Here is an 18,568-nt window from a genome sequence, read left to right on the forward strand (position 1 = left end):
TGAATTTGCTTGTTATAAGCGTTACTCGTTATATCAGAGAATAGGTATTTTTAAATGAGCATGTCACATTACACAAAAAGCCGAAAATAAAAAATTTGGAAACCATCGTAAAAATCCCCGAAACGAGCATGGCATTCATAAACTACAAAAGAAGTTGTTTATTGTAATTAACGCTGGTAGGTACCTACGGACTTCACAAACCTTGGATTTTTCAACCATATGCGTGGATACTTTTTTATTATTGTCGGTGAAACACCAATAAGGTAGGTACTTAGACACTTTACTAGTGTCATAAACGTAATCCGACCCCGGCGGCATCCTGTCCAATCGGATTTTATTGCTTAGGGTCGAAATGTTTTAAAACGGTCGACACATTAACAGTATTTTAGCTCGGTATATCCGATAAGTTGCTCGTTATAACAGTGAAAGAATTAAATGTATGGCGAAAATCATAAACCAATTGTCAACAAATGTTTCGTTATTACATCCGAGATCTCGCTATGTCAGAGATCGTAATAACCGAGTTTGACTATAATTATTTTCGTAAAAGTTATATACTCCGTGCCGCGCTAGGAACTCGCGTCTGAATCCCTTGCTGATTTTTTTTTTCATATATTGTTAATTTGCTTAAAAATATTTTTTATCTGAGTTACAAATAATATAAATGCCAAATAAAGTTATGGTAATGTATAGTGTGTCAAAATTATTACCTACCTTATTTTACAAGTATTGTGAAATTTATTATAAAATATGTCTATTTTAGTGATTAAGTTTGATTTGTTTTGTTATTTTGACGCACGTTGAATATTTATCTGTCTATCAAAAAATTCAAATAAATTTCATAAAACAAAAATTTGTTTTTATGGTAACATGTAACTTAAGCTTTACAAATTACACTCCGTTACCATTTCGTTCCATTCCGAAAATGTCCCCAAAAAAGTTGAACGTTAACTATTTTTCATTTGATTATTAAATAACGAAACTTATTTATTTTTCCAATAAAATTTAGTAAAAGTGATTATTGTCTTTAAAAAAATAGCAGAACGAACATTGATTGGTTTTTTCAAATACTAAAGGAAAAATGCTCTGCCATTATAGACATAGGGTAACGGAGGGGAACGAAATGTGCCCAAGAATTAAAATTCAATAATATTTTTTGACTATTTGTAGTTTTATTTTGAAGTGTATGGTTTTTTTAATCTAATAGAGCTCTTTTAAGTGATAAAAAGTGTTTCATTCATGTTTTAAAAGCTAAGTTTCGTAGTCACGGAACGGAAACTTATTATGCCCAATTTCATAATAAAAATGATATAAATATTGTATTAATCAATATTTTGCTGAAAAATTGCTATCACCAATTCAGCAATAGAACAAGGAATCTGCTAGCTATATAAAAATGGTTAATTTGAGTGAAAAAATAATATTACCCAAATTTCAAACATGTACAAACTTTGGCGAAAATGCCCAAACATTAGTTGAACAAAGCTAGCTCTCAGTTCTGTGTATTCTGAATTCAAGATAATTTGGCAACGTTGCATGAACGAACAAGTGTGTTGATCAAAATGATCAATGTAGAGACATTAAAAATAGATGATATTTTTTTGGGTATAAACATAATATTTATAGTTAAGTGATAGCTGACCATGTTTTAAATATAACGAAAAAGACAGAAAGTTGCTACCTCATCCATGTCATTATATATGACATGTGAAATAGTGATCGACGAAGGTCGTCTATTCACACATGAGCCGCTAAATGTGGTCGGATATAAATATATATATATATATATATATATATATATAGATATATATTTGTACAGTATCATAAATTAATTTTTCAAATATTAATGATTGTTTTCATTTGATTAGCTATTATTTTTATCACACGTTTGTCAAACCACAAACCACCCCCTTGATCTCAACTAAGACTTAATATCAACGTATTATGAAATACCAGAATATACTATCGAATAATTTTATTTTCTTATGTTATTTAAATTGGCATTAATTAAAGTAATATATTACAGATATTTATAAAAATAACCTTTTTTATTTGTTTTATAATAATTGTAAGTATCTAATTATTAATTATTTTATAATAATCATATCAGTAAATCTTGACGAAACCAGGACCCTTTTTTTAATTACCACGTTTTTATTAGCTCGTATTCTTGTTTATACAATTTTTTTCTTGTTTGTCCAATACAAATCTTGTTTAACTTACTTCTCGACTAGTTAGACATTTAAAACTTTTAGAATATATCAGAACACGATGAAAATGCATTCTTTTAATACTTTTAGCCATATTTAAGCAGAATTGAATTCATTTTCAGTTAATTCTGTTTTGTATGGAAAGTTATTTTGGAAAAAAATCGTAACAAGTAAAACAATATTATTGGTTGCTAAGGGAGTCCTAGCATCTAAATTATTAATGTATACTTGCGTTACTATGGAAATCAATATATAAGTATATAAAAAGTTATTTTTATCTTGTAATTATTTTTCATATATATATATATATATGAAAAGACTAGAAATAACAACATATAATCCTATTTTAAATAAAATAGGCTCCCGAATATTTATCTGTTTCAGTTCGGTTTATAATATTTCTGAAGCTGGCTTCTCAACTATGTCAATACTAACGCTCGCATCTTCCAAGCAACATGGATAATGCAAATTTTATGCTAACCTATAAAGCTTTATGTGTTGACATACTAGAAAATAACCATTTCTTATATTATATGTTTATTTGGCGTAACCGATTTGGGTCCTCGTGACACACCGTAGTGATGTTAGATATTGTAAATAATCTTATAAAAATAAATTGGTTCACTAGTAAACAGTTCATTCTTATCACTTATAATGCTAATACAATATACGGAAGAATATGTAAGAAAAAATCTACCGATACAGCCGTGTTTTCATTGTAGTATTTATATTATTATACTGAACGTATAGTCCCTCGAGTAAGAAAGTCAGTTAACATTCCTGAATATTCATACAAACTAATAAAAAGTAATACAACTAACACTGATATTTGTATTATCTATCCTATAAATTAAATATTAAGTATGTATTGATTTAAATGTGTCATTGTTATTCAAATTGCTTATCTTCTGTGGAAGCTTTTTCATTAATTAATCATAATTAATATCTTTATTTTATTATTAATGACACTTATAAATAAATAAGCTAGTCTTATGCATATGATATAAATATATTTTTACAATAAAGTGAAATACGTTTATCAATATTATGTTGTTGAATACGCCCTGCCATGTAAGGAAGTTGTAATACCAAAATGAGAAGGTGATAGAGAAATATTTATATTTACCTTCTTAAAAGTAAAAAGTAAATCATCATGTTCATTCCTTCGTAGATCGCATAGGCCGTATTTTTTGGTAGTAATGATTCTCAACCATTCGCTTACCTTATTAAGTTATTGCCACAGATCAAAACATGTAGCTTCAAATCTGCGGATAAAGAGTTCATCGACGGTGGGTGTAAATAATTTACTTATGTAGTTATCATTTTATTTAGAGCAGTGCATTATGATAAAACCAATATACCAACATTCACTGTAAATACAAATTATGTGGAATTCATTTTTTAAACACCATTTAAAAAAAATGTTATATGTACCAGTTCAATATGTAAATTCGAGGAGTATATGTGCCTAATAATTTACTGATAATTAAAAACGTTAGTTAAAGCATTTTAGAAAATTTGTATACCTATTTCGCAAGATGTATGATAGTCTTATTCTGGTATTTTACTCTATTTCTTAATATTATTTATACTTCTTTCTGTGGTTCTGTGGAGTTGAAGTCAATCGATATTTACGTATCTTTAAACAATGATTTTCTGTCTACAAAATGATATTTCTTGTCTATTTTACATAAATAGTGAGAAAATAAATTGCTTAACCAATAAAATATAACCATCGAAAATCTAAAGTATCCCATTGAACTAAAACTTTTATTGTCAGAGTAGGATAAGCCCTATTTTCATAACATATTTATTCGAGCGACGAAAACGGCAGAAAAAAGAACTCAACCTAGCACAACAAAAGTAATCGTATAAGGTTTACGGAAAGTGTATGTAAATTCACGTCCCCGTGGGTTTTATTTAAAGTATTTTTTTCCATACGACCCAGTAAAAGTGGGGCCGGACGGGGTTTTTTTTACAATTTGTACGACGTTATACGTTAGACCCTCGTATTCATGCGCATCGTAATACCGTCTACGGGGGTACAAATATGAAAGATTTTGCTGAAAAAGTGGGATCCTTTAGTATTCAAGGGCATCAGTACGGGATTATCTCCTCCGGTGTGATTCAAACGGTTGCGTATTTTAGAGATGCATATGTGTTTAGGGCAGTTTTCTTTTGCAGCGTATAAGCGCAATATGTGAAGATACACCCTGTTTATATTCCATACAAATATATATAAAAATGGATTTTCCATCATGGAAGTAAAATTATGCACACAAGTTAATAAATTCATTTCACGTATAATATATACATGGTCTATACTGAAGACGTATTATCACATCAATATGGCGATATTTTTAAAGGATTTGATGAACAGTTTTCAAATATTAATCTCAGGAAACATAACATTAATGAACTGGCTTCCCTGCGCGATAGCAATTTAGATGCAGGGTTTGTTTTATTATCTAAGGCCATGAAATCAAGGGATAAAAGGCAACCAGACTTTCCACAAATATTAAATGCAGGTTATATGTAATGAATATTATGAGATAGACGTAACCATAGAAAATATTTTATTTTTTAACACGTGTTTAAATTTATCCGATATAAAAAATGGAAAAAAAAACACCCAATAAGCCAGTTCCTATTAATTTTGGTATTCCCTGATTCATTTGGTTTTACTCAGTTTTAATGTGGCTGAGGTAAGGGATAGAGTGAGATGGTGTAGGTTGGTTCCAATGAGTAGAAAGATTTGTGCGTGATAAAGTAGTCCCAGTTTATTTCCATTAACCATCAAAAGATACAATCGTTAATACAGATTCGTACAATGAGATTAATGAATTTTACAATTAATAATTACGTAGATGTGTTGCAAGAAACGTTACCAATCGTGAGATTGTGGATGTAACAGCTGTAGGTTAGAATGGTGTTAGTACTTGTGTTTTTTAATCATCCACCCCCTTGGTTTTTATAGTGAATTGAGACAAAGGAAACGTTGTTATCAACATATGAAATCCTGCTTATGAAGTTTATTGTGAAATGCACGATTCTTTCATAAATTATTATAAACAATTGATTTTAATTTGAAAAATTATGCAGTTTCAATAATTGGGCAAGATTGATTTTCATACAAACAACTTTTGTGCATATAATGGCAAATTTACATATCGTTATTTCTTAATTTGCGATATTATTGATTCATTAAATTATTATATTATTTTGCTAAATTGGCTTTCTGTTGAAATTTGATTGACTCACATAAATCACTTGTTTTGTAATTTTTACAATATTATGTTGCAAGATACAGTGTAGTTTTAAATTAATGGTTTTCTGCCAAGTCATGCTGGATGGTAGGGTATTAAAACAAACTTAAGATGCTAACCGTAATGCCGTAATACTCTTTTTCTAAATAAATAAACTTAAATTTACACTCTGTTTGAAGACCGTGAAGTACCCACATGGCCAATAATGGGCAACTATACTTAAAAATTTAGATTTGGCAGGATTAGCAATATTATAATAACAATGGTTTTTATAGTATCAAAATTGAAGTTACAAAAATATTTAAGAAGCATAACATCAGCCTTTTTATTCTTATTTATTAAAAATACTGAAATTATCAAAGAATAAGAAAGTACAATTCAATAAATACAATTAAGTTCTGAATTTTTCGTTAATTACGTACTTACTTACTTACGTTTTAGTGATCACTTTATTTTTTAAATGGTTCTAAAATATCACAGAATAATATAATTTATCTAGCGATGATTTTTTTTATGAGTGATGTGACTTACTCAAATACAATCAAAATAGTTTTATGTATTATATTATAAGAGTTTTGAAAATACATTTTTATAACTGATTTTCACTTTGAGGATATTTTAAAATTATTGATGATACTATTTTTACCGTAATTTACATGTATAAAATTTCATAATTATGTATATTATATGGGAAATTGTTTACTTTGGTAATTAGAGGACACGTGCAACAAATTGGTTACGCATGCGTGGCAAAGCGGCTTCCTGGAAGTGGTCACAGCTAAGTGAGATCGTTTCAGAGGCTACCGAGCGTAAAGCCTTCGGTATCACGACTTGCCTATAAATAATACAGCAAAGCTAACTACGTGTGTGTATTATACGATAAATACTTATAGCACATTCTATCGTGTGACAGTCAAGTGACTAAGTTAAAAATAAAGTAAAATAAGTTATTTCCATATTGGAACATTATAACCAACATATCTTCGAAGTACTTTTGAAAGTAGTTGATAATATCATTTAAAAATATTGTTTCCTCTTAATTGAAGAAAATTGGCCTATAAATAGTGTATATAAAGATATATATAAAGAATGTTAGGTACAAGTCGGTTATCCTGGATACAGCGGCAAACACATTTTGAAAATAGCCGATATACTATTATTTGTTAGGATAACCTAACCTAACCTAACTTTACCTAACCTAAACTAACCCAAACTAACAAATAATCCAGTATATTGGCTATTTTTAAAATGCGTTTGCCGCTGTATCCAGGATATATAGAACCGAATCTTATTGTAACTGACTATTTTTTATGCAGAATAGTGGTTAACCATTCGACCAACCCATTAGGTACTTATTGGATTAAATTAGCCATGGGTTTGAAACCATAACACATAGCTTCGAACAATATTATTAATATACTTAACTCATTTGTGATAAGTTAAAAAATGTTTTTTTATGAAAATTTATATAACAGTAAAGAAAATTTAAAATTAATTAAAAATATAATATTTATTTCATACGTAAAATCACAATGTTATATACTAATTATTTATTATAAACATAATAGGATATTTCAAGAGTTTTTTTTATAAATTCAGAAATTGTCTTGAAATTATAATGCTGTTTTTATGTATATGTGTGGATAACAGTTTATACATCATAAAGGTTGTGAAAAAGAGAATCATTATTATTCTATCTATTTACCTAATTTACAATTATTTAATAAAAACCCATGAGGAATCACTAAATTTATCGTTTTGAAAATGGAGTTTAATATATCTACCAATAGGTAATAAAGCAATAAATTTTTTTTTTTATACAAAATGGGATTTTTAAATAAAAGTTTTTTTTAATACAAACCATTATAAATAATTTAAGATAATTCGTTTATTTATTAACATTAAATAGTAACAGAAATAATTAATTAGTCAAAATAAATAGTATAATATTGTATTCAGACAATAAATATTTTACTATAGCATATTAAAGCTTTGAACATAGTTATCCTTTTTAAGATACATAAAATGCTTTTATGTATTTTACCATTTTTTTTAAACTACGCGATCTAGTAAGTATGTTATATTTTAATAATCATCTCACTGTTATATTTTCGTAAATTAACCACCCACGATGGCCGCGCGGCTTAAGCGTTGGTCTATTGCGTCGTGGGTCTCGGGTTCGAATCCTGGGTCTGACAAGTACACAATATATTATTGTTTTTCAATTTGTGTATGAGTCAGAGTATGGACCTAATAGGTTGAGCAAGTGGCTGAGATCCATTTATCGTAAAAGGAAAATCTGTCAATATAAACCTACTCTCTGTGGAGGTCCATAATGATCCTATTAGGATTGGACATGGAAGAAAAGAAATTACCTATATTATTTGACATAGGTATATTGGTAACATTTAAATTTGATTAACTGGTAAGTTATATTTTTTTGTTATTTATACAAATGGTATTATAAATTATTATACAATAAATAATTATTACTATTTTTCTGTTATCCTTCAAATATAAAATAATATCAGATAATATAAAAAATAAGCTGATCGATTGTAGTAATAATAATATTATGTGATTCAATTATAACATGAAAATAATATGCTTGTAATGCTCTTAACATAAACGATTTTCTGCGTCTGAGAGAAGCACTTATCCGCGTAGCGTTTTACCCAACTGGGACTTAAAGAAACTCGTCTATTTGTCAGAGGCTTTTTTCTACCATCCTATCCAACAATGGCGTCCCTTGGGAGCGGCCAGGTACGGCTAGGAGTAATATCGTTAACCGAATTTAATTAAACACATCCATGTAAGAGGTCCTTCGAAGCCTCCGGGTGGGCGCTTCACCCCCTGGGATAACATTATCGGCCGAACAGGCGCTGCCCGCTTATCTCTTGCTATCCTTCAAGGCGGCGGGTAATTTACGTGGCAACTCGGAAGAAGCTCCGAAGCCTTTTTTTACCCCCGTAAAAGCTCTCTTCTTAGGTCAGATGTGATATTACAATGATGAGAATTGCAAAGAAAATGTGTTAAATTCAGATTTTTCAGTTTTTATTTTCTGTAAGTAATAATATAACATTCCACTTTGTAATGCGATATAGTTTTTCTTTATTTATACGTACCATTAAAAAAAAATAGAATAAAACTATATTGCTACACTGATCAGGTAATGATTTTCACCTGCGTTTCTTAATCTCTTAATAGCTTAAGTATATTATTGTAAGCATGAGGTATATGACTTAAGTAAGTAGGTAGCTAGCTATTTTAAAATTGTCGATAAAACCGTGAGAATGTAGTTCTTCTCATTTTATTATAATAATATTATGTACATCGCATACATATTTGAATACTGAAATACAAACTAACAAAGTTAAAAACCGAAATCAGTATTTGTATGTTATGCTAATTTATTGATATACAATGTATGTACATATTATAATATTATTATAAAATGAGAATAAATACATTTTTACGCATTTTATCGACTATGATAATATAAGTGAAAGTCGATTTCATACAATATATATTATATTCTTCTTCTAATCATGACAACCCCTAACGGCCATCAACAAGAAAATATTTCCTATAGTATCTGCTACCCGTAACAGTCCGGTAGAACTGCACTCGTACCAATCCCGGAGTTTTTTTTACCCACAAAATGCATCATTTCTCTCTTCTATGTTTACCATTGATTTTAATGATGATAACAACTTGGAAAATGCTGTACTTTTGTCCTGTCATTATGACCTGGTCGAAGCTTTATGGTTTTTCATAAATTTTTAATTGACCCTACAATCCGATGTAAATACAAGCCATTTCACAAGTAGGTTTCTCATTAGATTTTTGTTTTACTATACATGAATGTTAGTCTCTTGATCAACCAATTAGGTCCATACTCTCTTTCTAAATATACATTGAAAAACAACATGTGAATTTTTTCCATTCCTAGGGTTCGACCTCAGGACCCATGACGTTATAGCTTGACGTGTAGCCGCTTGGCCATCGTGGGTGTCTTATATATAACATTTTGAAATAGATAAGTTAACAATAATAATGCATTTATTTTTTTTCAATTATATCATGCTGTTAGCTAGAAATCTCTAAAAACTTCGATAATTTAGGATATTTATGGTAAAACAGTACTCTATGCATTAAAAAGGGGTAATAAATTAAATTATTTACACAGATAGTGTTGGCTGTAACTGAACAGTTGAAAAAATATTTTAAATATCGCAAATGTGCGATATTATGTAGTGAAGGATTAAAGATATTTACAAAATATAATAATTAGCGGTATTATGTTTGCCTAATATTCTTCGAAAAGTGTGCCATGTTGCTGAGATCACCCTTTGCCCGTTTTAATTGAACAATTGTTTTGTACAGAGAGGTAGTCTTCAGGTCTTATTAGTAAATTGTTAGCAGCATGAGGCTTGGATCGTTCTTGTTAAAAGTTATCTCAGCTTTATGACCTTCTTCTAGCTGGAAAGGTTTTGAGTAAAAGGTTTCCAACGTTAATATCAGATATTGCATTTATTTAGGTAAGAGTTTAAGTTTGAAACTATGTGTGCATTATTAAAAAAAATAGGTGTTATGCTGTCAGAAGACTTCAAATTAAATATTATTTGGTGATATTATAATAATGATTATTAAACATCTAATATTTTTTTATTATGTTATTATGTTTTATTCAATACGGAATATTTTTTAATTGTTTCTAGGATTTTTTAATCTTCTTCTTGCGATGCTGATAAATTCCATCTATTCCGGTATTGTCACCTCAGGTTACCATACGACAATAATACACTAAATAAAAGGGAAATGCCTATTATTGGCTAAATAACTACATCTAATGAGGTATCATCATCATTAGTTGTTATTCCTTCTACACATTACCTTACAGCCTATACATTCTAACAATTAAGCATGTGTCTCTTTGTCGCATAATTATATATAATGATCTATCTCTTTTGTTCGTAATGGAATGTAACGCTCTATATGCAATGTGCATTTATAATTATTTATGGCAGGTAAATGATATCTGACGGATATCTATCAATTATTTATGTATTTACTGGATAATGATATCGATCTTAAAAATTATAACATTTAAATGATAAAATATAATATAATAATAATAATAATATGAAGATAGCGAAGTGCATATTAACAGAAATATTGGCAGTTTAATATGCTGGATAATATTATGAGGTGACATTATAAAAACAGGAGGGTTAATATATGTTTGTTTTTAAGATTTTTCAAAATTAACTCATACATGGAATGACAGCTCAAAGGATAAATACACTCACTCATATTTAAAAAAAATATTAGTCTCTAAACAAATTTTGTTAATTCTACCGTACCTAATATAACGTAAAATTTTATTAGCAATAACTTTATTTTAAAACCATTATAATGGATTTCTTTCACGTAAACATAAATTTAATCAGTGAGTTTCTGAGCTTTATTAGTGCCCTTTTTGACGTTTCTATGCAATTTTTGACATTAACGTTTCCGATGTTATTATTCAGCGATAAATAAAAAAATGTTCTCTATTATATTTTTAAAAAATGTAAAAATTGGGTAAAATTTGAACATGTAATAAATAATAAAGAAATTGATGAAAGAATACTCAAAATTATTTTGTAAACAGCTTTTCGTCAACACTATTTTTTATCAAAAAGCAAAGCATTTTTATGTCACAATAAAATGATGTACTTTTTATTTGAAAGATGTCGGAGCTTCATCGTTTGCGTACTGGCGCCATCTATTTTTTTATTCTTAAAGCAGTAGAAAATTAAGATTAGGTATTTTTGCCTATATCCTTTCACAACTACGAATGTCCTCGATACAACTTTTCAAACTTTTCAACTTAGGGGAAAAAATTAAATTACGAACTTGAGCCGAGAAAAAGTTCCCTGCTCTAGTAAAGTGACAGTCTAAGTTATGATATCAGTGCCAAATCTTTTCAAGAAAAAGTTGAATGAAGTTTAAAAATAATATGCTTAGAAGAAAATGGTTAGCAAATTATGCTTGGTTTTTTAGAACGTTTTCCTTACCATAATATACCTACGTTTAATAATAATATGCTAGAGCTAGATGGACTTTATAAGTTCTTGTTCTTTAAAATTACAAGTATTATGAGATTTTTAATTTTAAACGAGAATTCTTTTAATAGTATAAGCGTATAAGGTGTGTGTGTGTGTTGAATATAGAATATAGTAGTTAGTCCATTGTAACCTAATGTTTCAAAGATTAAAAAAAATAGTTTAATACTTCGTAAGTACATTAAAATTGTCTGATTTTATTTAAAATTAAGTATTTACAATTATTATTCAAAAGTAAAAAAAATAAATAAGTTTACATCAATATTGAGATTTTCAGCAAAATAAAACGTGTTTTAATATTAATTTATGAAAGGATTTGTTATTTTTGGCAGATACTTAGTGAAAATAAAATCAAACTCATATTTTTATAATTTTAAAATATTGTATTGCCAAAACTATAAACTTACTAAATAATATATTAATTTAAAAAATAAAACGGAAAGTGTAACTACATTTTTTCATAAAGGTACCCACTGATTTCTTATTATAAAATTTGGAAATCTTATAGATAATGATATGATAATTAGTTAGATGAGTTAAGAGTTAATAGATGATATTATGATAATCAGTTATGAAAGAATATTTTTTACAATCTAAGAGAATACTTGGGAGTATAGTAGTAATAGAAACGTTGATTGTAACGATGTAGATAACAGTTTTGAATCTCATATCTGGCTTAAATTTGCATTGTGTGTTATAGCACAGAGCAAAAATTAATGGTGAATAACTTTTTCAACTCTGTAGAGGTTCATATATTTTGTTTCGGATTGAAAATGGTTAATTATCTTTCAAGTTTTAAGAGGATGCTAAATAGCCATGTTCATTAAAACAGTTTAATTCCACTTCATTGTTTTATTTTTCAACTGATTTTATAATAATATAAAATGAACATAATAACAAAAAGATTTTCCAGCCATAAACAAGATTGAATTATTTTACGAGTCAGATTTATGTTAAGTTGCTTTCCAAAAACACTTACAAATGAATGTTTAAAATTACAAATGTTTTCCAAAAAACTCCTCTGGATGTTTTCTCATTTCCGACTAATGCCAAGGTGTAATTATGCGGTGTTTATGTGGGTTGAACGCAGGCGCTGTGGGTTTTGCAGCTACCCCGTTTGCGGTCGACACCCCAAAACAACCCTGCCATTGTTTTTGCGTTTTCAAGTAACGCTAGTGCCATAAGCAAACCTCTCTCCTCCGCTGGAGCGATTGGCTAATTTGAACTTGATGTATTTTTATTGGGGCCCTAAATTAGATAAGATAGCCAAGGGAAAGATATTTTGTTATACATTATATTTTCACATTTTAAAAAAAACGCCGAATGTTTAACGTACTCAATCATAACATTATTTATCAATTAACCTAAGCTACCATTGGTATGCGAATTGGATTTTCCGTTAATATTTAAAACTTTAAATAGTATTTACATATTGATCGTTATTGTAGCTTGTAATGTACAATTGTATAAGTGACACCCACGGTGGCCGCGCGGCTTAAGCGTTGGACTATCACGCCGTGCATCTCAGGTTCAAATCCTGGGTCTGGCAAGTACACATATTATTTTTCAATTTGTGTGTGTCCTGGGTATGGACTAAATCGGTTGAGCAAGTGGCTGACATCCATTTCTCGTAAAAAAAAATCTGTTAATACAAACCTCTACCCTGTGGAGGCCCATATGATCCTATTAGGATCGGACATGGTCGGGAAAAAAATGTACAATTAGTGATAGTTTAATAGATTTAGTTATTTCAATTGCATTTCATATTAATGTTCGATCACAACCAGAGATCAATCTCGTTCTCTCAACATTGATTTAGCTAAGATAATACAATTTGTCCTGATATTTATGAAAATATGTAAAATAAGTACCTATCATATATTTTTTATTTGAATTTGTATACTAACTGTATAAGCTTAATATTTTATACCTATGTAAATAAATATAATAAATACGTAATTTTAAAAAACTTCAGACAAATATTATATAACCACTAAAAAAATAATTGAAAAAGAATGCGTCGAGCTGCAGGATTAAAACCCACGCCCCTGAGATTTGCACCAATATGCTATACCAATTAAACTATGTGCGACCTATCCAAATACAGCGAGAATTTTACAATTCTTTCTGAAGCGCTTTCTAAATTGTGTCAATTTTTGGCAGGAGGCTTTTGTATTTTAAATTAACGTATTAATTTCTTTTATTTTGTTAACTGTCAATTCAAGGTGGAACTGCATTGTATTGTTGTTTTAATTTAAAAGTGGAATAAGTACTACAAAAAAATTGCATTTCATTAAATTAAAACAACAATAACGTATTAATTACCTCACTTCTTAAACAGTATCAGGATCTCTCCAAATTTCAGTAATAGCGTACTCGCATTTTCCAATAATTCATAAATCTTTTAAATTATCCATTGAATTAAAAACAAATGTTTATTAAATATAATCGATGTTAAATTATTCACATATAAAATATATATATATTATTGCCTATATACCTACCTATTTATCTCTATGTATCATTTAAAAATATTGTTATGTGCATATCATATCAACATATTATAATGAAAGAAGGTAATTTAAAAAAATTGATTTCAAATTATTAGAGAATATATATATATAATATATTATAGATGTTGTATTTGATTGTTGAAAAAGTAAATAAGTCCAAGATTATACCTGTCGATTGGGTTTGTGATACAAACAAACAATAAATTTAGTTATATTTTGTAATAATATAGAAAATACGTTACGTGTCCAAAATTACTAAATACCTAGGTATTATTATTAAGATGAGTTTACTTAAATTCAATTTGTGGTGATAAAAAATCTAGAAAAATACAATTCAATTATTGTGCAAATACGAATTAATTGTGTGTTGGATAATAACATATATTTGTCATTTTCAAATCATTAATTTCAAATTTCACAAAAACCTTTCAGAAAAAGTTTCCAATATCAAAACCATCCTTATTCTTTTTTTAGACTCTTCAAAAGTAAACACACCCTACTGAATATTTAGGTCAGAAAGGTAGACTGTATTTTTTTAATCTCAACTTTTTACAAAATGAAGAAGGTAGTGAGTAAATACTTCATATTGAGAGCTTCCATTTTGAATAGCATTTTCATATTTGTCATCAAATATTCATATACTGTTATATTGTCAAATAAATGTATACATACACATAATAAAGATATGTTATATTATTACTAAGTGAAGGCTATAAGAAAAAATATATAAATACATTCATGTTATTATTAATTATTATACACTTTTCACTGGAATATAGAATTAAGGAACGTGCCTCTTGTAAAATAACATTGCCTAAAAGCCATCTGATAAAGTTGGTATATTGAATCTCGTCATCATATTTTTCCAGTGATAAGGATAATAATATCTTATATATCATGTAAAGGTATTCTGTTCACAGTTAATAATAATTAAGGAAGTAGATAATTTAAATGTTCTTTTTCATATATTTTTACAAATTGGTCTCCTATATTTTAAGAAATTAGATATTTTTTTTTCATTGGTTCTAAAATCCATTCTATAGAGGTTTCATCATCATTTATGACGAGAAATTGATGTTAACCAGTTACTCAATTAATTATGACTATGTCTTTGGGTTGAAACACAATATGTGATATTTTCCACACCCGGGATACGAAACCGAAATCTTACCAAGCGGATAGGTTACTACTTGGCCATTGCTGATGCACATAATTTATGTATTCAATATTTTTACAAAGCTATTATTATTTGTTTTGTTTATTTGTCATCGATTTAAAATATTTATTTTTACAATAAATGTAACTATGCAAAAAGCTGTGCTCATTTCAGGCTTAATTTTTAATGTAGTAATTAGTAATTAGTTAGTGTAAGATACATACTTAGAATAATCTAGGTACTTTAAAAATACAATAGATTATTTAAAATCTGTTATTCATTATAAAAAATATACAATCATAAAATGTAGTTAGTATAATGATATATGAATATGAATATTATTACAATATTTTAATATTCTACCTGTCACCTAGTATTGATCATTCTCCATAAAGATAATATAATATGGTAAAGTTTCCTAGATTTATGGGAATTGTGGTAAGATAGCTCTATTTTTTGTCTTTCGGTAAACTGACGATGATATTTTTGGGGTATGGGTGTACCAATTGATCAAACAGCAACATTAAAAAGGTTTTTTTTTGTTATATTATGTCAATATCAACTAAATATGGTAAAACTTGTGGTATTTACATACATTCAATTCTGATAATATTCAAATTTAGAAAACGGAATACCGGTTCAAAAAATAAATATTGATCTATTACACGAGAATTTTTTCATTGCTTACATATTGTTAATATTGTGGTATTTATTTTCAATTATGACTTACGATTATCTTACCTATTGCTGGGTATGCAAAATATACGTAGGTAGTTAAATAATATATTATGATTTAAGTATAAATATTAAAAATAACATTACAGAATGGGATACTTAATAAGTTTCGAGAGGTAATAGTAATTTTATTTTAAGTAATATTATAACTAGGTATACTGAATAAGCATTGTTTTTTGTCCGATTAAATTTACAATTTATGATTACTAGTACTTACATATTCAAAATTATGCTTAAAATTATATTCCCTATTTAATAATGTTAAAAAAAAACACTTATATTTTATAGAGAACCTAAAATATATATCAACACACTATACAATTATTATGAGCGTATGTTTTTTTAATATGTAGTCACCGTAATATTTATCTTGTTAATTTACTAAGTAAGTATTAATGATAGCTGATATCGTAATATATTCAGTGTACACAGGAAGCATGTTGTCTTTTATAAACATACCATACAATTCTAAAAATAAAAATGTGATAATGTAGGAAACACACCTACAAATATTTTTTGTAACGCGTCGCCTAGAAATACAAAAATCCTTCTTTTGCAAGTGTCGTTTATAAGGCTATGAGAAGTTTCTTTTTTTATCTCGAAGGCATCTTGGAAGGTAAGAAAAACCGAAGCTACGATTTGAGAAGAAAAAACTCGTTTTCACTTTGATAAGAAAGAGACCTTTTATCCCGATATGCGTTTCTCAAAATGAACTTTTCACATTCGGTCGAAATCCTATATAAGATATTTTTTCTTCATCTTGGATTACTTTATAGTGATACAATTCGAAAACTTAAATGCTTCACGACACAATGCCAAGATACACTTTTTATATTTTATAAACAATACATATATTTTTTTTAAATGTTTTTTATTGTAGAATAATTTATAAAAAATCTTTGCTTAAAACATTTTTACGATAAGCCCAATATAGCATAATAATAATATAAATCTCTTTATTTTCACTATATTAAATGAAGAAGCATCAAATTTATTTATATTATCTATTCATTACTTACTTTTTATAATTATGAATATTATAATAAAATAATTGACGATAATCTTAGAAATAAAATAAAACTTATTTTCTAATCGGTCATTTTTATATGGTATCACTGAGAATGCATATTATATTGTGAACTACGCCTCAATTTTAGGTACTTAGATAATAATATATAGGTGTATCTTAAAATTTTGCGATTATTGAATGTTACCAGATTGGAAAAGAATATCTTCCAATCAATATCTTATATATATCTTCAATATTAATTTTATTTTACTGAAAACTACCCTTAAATATTATTAACTGCAAAAATTTCCAAACCACTTTTTGATCTTCTTTATCAACATATAATTTATTTATTAATTTCTGACCGCAACTAAGATTGAAATATAATTAATTAAACAGAGTTGAATTTTATATTGGATAAAAATATATGAGTAAAAAAAAATGATGAATATTTTGATTATTTTTCTGCGGTCGGATGAAGAAGTTTAGGTTTTATAAAAAATGTTTTAAGCCGGATTAGTTGGTTTCTTTTGATTCGGTATGTTTTCATCGATGATTAGAAAGAAAGGAATAATATGCATAGTAAAGTTAAAATATTTATAAATAAGTATAAAAACCCTATGTTTCTAACTACAATAATATCGTACTTACTGAAAACCGAGTTAAATTGCTAATACATACCTACATAATTTCTATCTCGCTTTATTTCGATATGGAATTTTCAAATTTAGAATTTCATCAAAATTTTACACGCGAGGTATTGCGTAGGTGGTTAATTTATTCCAGTATGCCAAAGGAGTACTATAACTTCATCATTACGGGCAGTGTTATCGCATGACTTCCCTTAATAATATCAAATTTTGTATCACTTCAAAGAGTATCTACGTTCAAATGGTTCAGTTTCAACTAATGATTCTGGTCTCAATTTGAAATTTGTATCTATAGAAGACATTTCAAACATAATTTTAATTATTTTTGATAAAACATAGTAAAATATAAAAAAAATATATCTAGTAACTTAATCATTTAGTTAATCAAAAATAGTTACATATAGAGAGGTCCATATTAAGTCTGTTACTGGAAATATTCGTTGATATTGTTTGTATCAACAAAATAATACTGTTTTAATGATATGAGGTAAATGACAAAATATAGGCGCTTCAACATATTAAGTTATATTATTATGACTTGCGTTTACGGTCTTTTTATATTCATACTTTTGAAAGTCAATATAATATTATTATAAAATAAGTTTTATATTATTTTATGGTATTTGTTTCATATTTCATTGCAATTTCGAAAGTGACGGGAACTAACAGTTTTTAGATAGGAATAAAAATAGTATTGTTTTATAAAGCCGATTTGTCAGATTTAAATAGAGTTGGATTTAAATACGCATAACTCATATCCATACTAAAACAGTGTCGGTTACTATCGCATACTAAAGGTTAGTTGTATCCTGTTAGTTCCCGATTCGAATCAAGTAAGACGCAGTGTCGCATGTTACCAAAATTATTTTCGATAACCGCCTTGTATCTAGAATTGTCTTAAATGATATTTGTGTTATTT

General features: G+C 27.8%; 1 protein-coding gene across 1 annotated transcript in view; it reads left to right on the forward strand.

Annotated features, from left to right (window-relative positions):
* mmd (disintegrin and metalloproteinase domain-containing protein mind-meld) overlaps positions 1 to 18,568 on the forward strand; it is a 572,581-nt gene that overhangs the window by 125,223 nt on the left and 428,790 nt on the right. The gene's annotated exons all lie outside the window — the stretch shown is intronic.

The sequence above is a fragment of the Rhyacophila brunnea genome, unplaced genomic scaffold (assembly GCF_057557595.1).
Source record: "Rhyacophila brunnea isolate RB1 unplaced genomic scaffold, BYU_Rbru_1.0 scaffold_7, whole genome shotgun sequence".
NCBI classification, from domain to species: Eukaryota; Metazoa; Arthropoda; class Insecta; order Trichoptera; family Rhyacophilidae; genus Rhyacophila; species Rhyacophila brunnea.